This window comes from Rhinoraja longicauda, chromosome 24 (assembly GCF_053455715.1).
Source record: "Rhinoraja longicauda isolate Sanriku21f chromosome 24, sRhiLon1.1, whole genome shotgun sequence".
Lineage (NCBI taxonomy): Eukaryota > Metazoa > Chordata > Chondrichthyes > Rajiformes > Arhynchobatidae > Rhinoraja > Rhinoraja longicauda.
Genome location: NC_135976.1, coordinates 16,066,279 through 16,073,455, shown reverse-complemented (window position 1 = coordinate 16,073,455; position 7,177 = coordinate 16,066,279).

The window sequence follows — 7,177 nt, the reverse complement described above, 5'->3', positions numbered from 1 at the left end:
ACTCTTCTGCCTTTAGGTTGCTCTTTAAAATCCAATCTTATGACAATGCTTTTAGTTGGCTGCTTTAATATCACCTTAATTGGAGTGGATTTTTATTTTGATAATGCTAATGTGAGGCATTTTGGAATGTGCAAAGTAGGAGCAAGGATAGGGACAAGCATCTGCAGTTCCTTGTTTCCACTCTCTAAATCTTGACAAGTTCCCCTGATATCCTGCTGGTGGCAGTAAGGAGTCAGAGGTACTTTGCTGAAGTGCTGCAGTGACTCAGCGGGTCAGGCAGCATATCTGAAGAACATGGATAGGTGACGTTTTGAGTCGAGATCCTTCAGACTGATTATAGAGAAGAAAGCTGGAAAAATGGAGAGGCATGACAAAGTGTGGCAGGTAATAGGTCGTTATAGCCGGGACTGAGGGGGGGGGGGGGGGTGGAGGGGGTGGAGGGGTTTGATAGTCAGATGATTGGAACAAACACCAGAGATAAGGAAGGAAGGTGTGAGGCAGGTTTGAAGAGTTGTGGATTGTAAAGGCAGAAGGAGGAAATTGGCTGGGATGAGGGGAGAAATAGATGAGAGTCTGGGAGGCAAGGAAGGGGAGGGGGGTGAGAGATTTCCTAAAATTGGTGTTTGTGAGGTTACCTAAAATTGGAGAGTTCAATGTTCATACCATTGGTTTGTAAGCAAACTGTGGAATATGTGCACTATGGTCCACGATTTGGAGCAAGAAATCTGCTGCTGCAAAAATAATGCATGATATCCAAGGATGTCACCAAAAGGGGCGTGGGTGGAAACAAATCAATTCACTGCTGGAAGCACCATACCAGATCAAAAAGATTCATGTTTTTAACACACTGCTGATAGTTACATGCCTCATCCTTCCTGCACAGTGGCACCAGCAGTAGAGTCACTGCCTCACAGCTCCAGAGGGTTAAATCCTAACTGCAGGTGCTGTCTGGGTGGAATTTGTATGTTCTCCTTGTGATCACATGGATTTCCTCCTACGTTCCAATGACGTACAGGGTTGGCCTCTGTAAATTGTCCTGGTGTGTAGGATGGAACTAGTGTACGGGTGATCGCTAGTCAACATGGACTCGGTGGGCCGAAGGGCCTGATTTCAAGCTTCATCTCCTAAAAGCTAAAACTTCCCAGTGAAGTTCAAAGGTTTCAAAGGTCTTATTGTCACATGTACCAATTAAGGTACAGTGATATGTAAATTACCATACAGCCATACGAAAAAAAAGCAACGAGGCACACTTACATAAAAGTTAACGTAACCATCCACCACAGTGGATTCCCCACATTCCTCACTGTGATGGAAAGCAAACAAGTCCAATCTTCGTCCTCTTTATTCTCCCGCGGTCAGGGCAGTCGAACCATCTGTCGGGGCGAATGAAGCTCCCATTACTAGTGGTCGAAGCCCCCACGTCCAAAGCCCCCATGTTGGGGCGGTCGAAGCCCCCGTGACGGGGCGGTTGAAACTCCCACGGCTTGGAGATCCCAAAGTCTCTGACCAGAGACCACGGGCTCTGTGATGTTAAGTCAGTAATCATCCACGGTTGGCGCTCCGTCGACCCCTGGCAAAGGGATCGCAAGCTCTGCGATGGTAAGTCCCCCACCCCCCACATAAAACAAGCTAAAGAACACTAAAAACATAATTAAAACACAAAGAAGGAAAGGACGGAAAGGCTCATGGAGAGGCAGCCATTGCTGGCGCCACCCGGTAGTCTGGCATCATGCAACTTCTCGCTCTTTGGCATCATGCAACTTGCAATCATGCACTCCAGTTGCTGTCAGCATTCTCATCTATTTGCCACTTTCCACCTCCTGTGATTTCCTGTCTTTTCGATAGTCACTGTCACTTAATCGCATCAGTGAGTGAACAAAATGCTGGAGTAACTCAGCGGGTCAGGCAGCATCTCGATGGAAAAGGGAATAGGTGATGTTTTGGGTCACAACCCTGAAACTAGGTTTCAGGAGTCGGAAGAAGGTTTTCGACCCAAAAATGTCACCAATTCCTCCAGAAATGCTGCTTCATGATTGTATCATGTATGATTTCATTTCAAAGGCCTACCTCACTTTAAGATATTGAATAGTGGATTTATTCAATTCTGGCATCAGCCACTAATTCATTTCTTGTTTGGAAAATAGGAAATGTGTAATGTTGTTGTAGAAGTCTCATGCTCAGCTAAAAAATACTGTCCTATCCTGTTCAGAAAGGAAGTGGTACGTATGGAGAAATGTCATGATCTTTTTGACGGATCGATTTAATGAAATAACAAAACTATTGACTGTTTTTATTAGAATTTGATCCAGATGAATCCCGAAAAACAAAGGGAATTTGGTGTTAAATTTGCTTTTAATTTAATCTCAGGCTGTATTTTTAGTTTCAGAGATATAGTGTGTGTAAACAGGCCCTTCAGCCCACCAAATGTATGCCGACCATCAATCACCCGTTCACATTACTTCTGTATTATCACATTTTCTCATCCGCTCCTACACATTGGGGACCAATTTTACAGAAGCCAATTAACGTACAAACGTGCACGTCTTTGGAATGTGGGAGGAAGCCGGAGCACCCAGAGTAAAACCCATGCGGTCACAGGGAGAACGTACAAAGTCCATACAGACAGCACCGGTACTGGGGCTTGAACCTGGGTCTCTGGTGTTGTAAGGCAGCAACTCTATTGCTGCGCCACTGTACTGTGTATTTTTACACTGAAGAGAGGTCCCCGCCGAGTTACTCCAGCGCTGTCTTTTTAAGTAAAGCAGCATCTGCAATTCCTTGTTTCTACATTTTACTGTTCCACTGCAAAATATTCTCAAGATACGTTTACTTTGGAAAAAGTTCTCAGTCTAAAGAAGGGTCCCATCCCAGAACATTACCTATCTATGTTTTCTCCAGAGGTGCTGCCTGACCTGCTGAGTTACTCCAGCACTTTGTGTTTTTTTCCTTCGGTAGTAAAATAAAATATTAGCTTTTTTGTTAGCAACATACCTCTATCATTAACACATAAATAAATCATCATGTTGTACAATGTTTTCCATTGTTTGGATTGTCGCTAAGGAAGAAAAAAAAGATATTTAAAATCTACAGTTTAAAAATCTGGAACTTCAATTAGAAAATGTTTGATAATCATACTATTATGAAAATTCCGTAGCTCTGGACAATGTTTGCCCTGTATTTGTTTATATTTTGGTAGGCCATAAATTTCCCTTTAGGTGGTTGAATGAGTCACGTGTTAATCATGACTTGTGAATCAGTGGAGGCAGCTGCTTTTTTCATTCCGGGCTCCCTAAAGTTTCCTGTCAGAGGATGTGGACTACAAGAAGCTAATCATAACTTGACAGTCAGATATGCAGGAGGGATTACTGAGTCAGACCTTGGAAGACATAACAAGAATGGTATGCTCAGTACAAGATCTTTTCTTTCAGCCTTTTGAACTGGATCATTGCCAGAAAATATGAAGGCGTCTCCATATAAGTAATAAAATGGTAGCATTCCAGCCTTCAATCATAAAGTGTGAAAGCAATTGTGTTAGAATTACCTCAAGGAAATTTATCTACATTGATTTTCTCAACTGAGTAAAGAAGAGCTACTTTTAAGTAAAAATGATGAGGATTTACGCTATTTCAATATCGAGTACATGGTCAAAACGCCCGAGTATATCAGTGAGATCAAACGTAGACTCGGTGACCATTTTGCAGTACTCTTACTGTTGGTCCACCAAGACCTACTGGATCTCCCAGTTGCGAACCATTTTAACTCCCTTTTCCAATCCCATACTGACCTTTCTGTCCTGTCACCCTTCCATGTTCTCCATAGATACTGACCCACAGACTTCGGCATTTTGAACCCTTAAGTGACAATTGCTGTATTATTTATAATGTAATTTGATTCTAGGTGTTTAATTTGTCTCTTTGAATAACGGTCATCATCTCCTGATTCATTTTGCTCACAGTTCGTTTTGTGGAAGTCTCTGATTACGAACTATCTTGTTGCAAATAATATGTTTCCTTAAGTAAAGGAAACATATTATTTGCAACAAGATAGTGTTCCTAGTTAACAAAGACTGTTGAATACATGGCAAGTGAGTCGGGGCATCATTTGGTTAAATTGTTTAAATAGCTAAACAGATAATACAAGTAAAGTATTTACATCCCTTGTACATGTATCTGCAGGTTCTGTTTTAAGTGGTAACTTGGAGATTTAGTTTAAAATACCATAGTTGAAACCGCGTTGGAATGAGGTCAGATTCCTGCACAAGCTAGCCCACATTTTCCATGCAATAGTCACAGAAGAACATGTGGCAATGCTTCCAGTCTAATACTTGGAAAGAGCATTGAAAAATAAAGCACCCACACTGTTCTGGATTAACATACATTAGGACAATCCAAGAATAATATGCAGAGTACAAAATGGAATTCATCGTAAGGTTTGGATCAATATGACTGAAGTAGTTTCTTTTCTGTGATGAACATATGTCAAAAAGGGACTGGGAGGGAAGGGCAGGGTGCAATTGAGCAGGCAATAATTATTTTAGTTTAGTTTAGTTTAGAGATACAGCGCGGAAACAGTCCTTTCGGCCCACCAAGTCCACGCCGACCAACGATTCTCGCACACTAACACTATCGTACACACACCAGGGACAATTTACAATTTTACCATGCCAATTAGCCGACAAACCCGTACATCCTTGGAGTGTGGGAGGAAACTGGAGCTCCCAGAGAAAACCCACGCAGGTCGCCAGGAGAACGTACAAACTCCTCACAGAGAATCATCCGTGGTCAGGATCAAACCCGGGTCTCAATAGACAATGGACAATAGATGCAGGAGGAGGCCATTCGGCCCTTCGAGCCAGCACCGCCATTCAATGTGATCATGGCTGATCATTCTCAATCAGTCTCTGTCGCTGAAAGGCAGCAACTCTACCATTGTACCACCATGCCGCCCTTAATTGTTGAAGCATTTAGTGAAACCTTGTCTTCGCAACCATCTTTGCTCCTCCGATACAAAAACAATAGTTTGAAAATGTGTGTTTAGTAGAAAAAAAAGTTATTTATCACATAATTTGATTCTATATGTATAATTTGTTCTTTAAATAGCCATCATCATCTTCTGATTCATTTTGCTCACGGTTTACTTTGTGGAAGTCTCTCATTAGGAACAATCTTGTCACAAATCAAGTGTTCCTAGTTACCAAAGACTGTTGAATGCATAGGAAGTGAGTCAGTGCCTGAGTAAATGTTTCCATTAGCAGGGAACCCAATAACTAGTACATACTCTATCATGGAGTATCACAACAACAAATGGAGGTGATGAAAAATTAAACCGTGGACTGTGAAGTGATGCCATTAATGGTTTTTAGATCACAAAGATGGTAAGATTATTTCAGAGACTTGGGATCAGGGAAATACTTTTCATGATGGAGTTGGTGGAAGGTGAGGGGGAACTTTGTCAGCTGTGAACCGCCCGCGAACTCACTGAATGCCCACCTTACAGTGTCCCATTTGGGACAATATCAGCTCTGTCTATTTTACAGACAGTTTGATATATAGTTTGGCAGCTTTTGTAGTCTATCTAGATAGCATCTTGGAATGCTGAGGACAGCAGGACCACAAGGTGAATCTAGAATCAGGGCCATAGTTTAGAGATGCAGCGTGGAAACAGGCCCTTCAGCCCAACTTGCTCCCACCGACCAACATGTCTCATCGACACTAGTCCCACCTGCCGGCATTTGGCCCCCTATCCCTCTAAACCTATCCTATCCATGTATCTGTCTAAATGCTTCTTGAATGTTGCGATAGTAGCCACAATGTTTAAGCATCCTGTTAGAACCACCAAAATTAGTTGCTTCTTGATACCTTCCACTTTGAACAAATCATTGGTCTAATATCTCTGAAGAAGAGTCTCGACCTGAGATGTCACCCATTCCCTCTCTCCTAGATGCTGCCTGACCTGCTGAGTTACTCCAGCATTTTGTGATGCCCTAATACCTCTATGCATGTCTGGGTGGCAACATATTATTTGACAAAACAGCCTGGAAACAAGCCCTTCGGCCCACCAATTCCACGCCGACCAACGATCACACGTTCACACTAGTTCTGTGTTATGCCACTTTTTCATCCACTTCGTTCACACACGAGGCCAATTAACCTATTACCCCGCATGTATTTGGAATGTGGGAGGAAACTGGAGCAACCTGAGAAAACCCAGATGGGCACATGGAGAACGTGCAAACTCCACACAAACAGCTCCCAAGATCAGAATTGAACATGGGACCCTGTGGCTCTACCGCTGTGCCACAGTGTGCCGACCCAAAGTTGGGTCCAAGGAAAAGGATTGTTGCCGAGGCCAATGACAACATCATCAACCTTTGCTCATTGAGTCCAATATGTCAGGTAAGTGGCCTGAATTTTTAAATTAAATCATTGGAGAGGTCAGGTGAGATGCTGGTGAGTTAAAGTTGGGTGTGGTCAGCTTACACGAGAAGCTAACACCATGGTTTGGAAGATGTTGGTGAGGGACAGTGTGTGGATGGGGAACCGATGCAGTTCAAGGGCAGATCGCCGATGATTCACCCAGCGGAAAAGGTCAGAATATTAGTATCATAGTCATACAGTGTGGAAACAGGCCCTTTGGCCCAACTTGCCCACACCGACCAGCATGTCCCATTTACACTAGTCCCACCTGCCTGCGTTTGACCCATATCCCTCCAAACCTGTCCTATCTATGTACCTGTCTAATTGTTTCTTAAATGTTGCAATAGTCCCTGCCTCAACTACCTCCCCTGGCAGTTCGTTCCACCATCCTTTGTGTGAAAAAGTTGCTCTTCAGATTCCTATTAAATCTTTTCCCCTTCACCTTAAGCCTATGTCCTCTGGTCCCCGATCCCTCTGCTCTGGGTAAGAGACTCTGTGCATCTACCCGATCTATTCCAATCATGATTTTATACACCTCTATAAGATCACCCCTCATCCTCCTGTGCTCCAAGGAAAAGAGTCCCAACCTGCTCAACCTCTCCCAATAGCTCAGACTCTCAAGTCTTGGCAACATCCTCCTAAATCTTGCACAAGCCAACCATTTTGCACATCTACACTAGTCCCACCTGCCAACATTTGGCCCATATCCCTCTAAGTCTGTCCTATCCATGTACCTGTCCAAATCTTTTAATCACCAAACA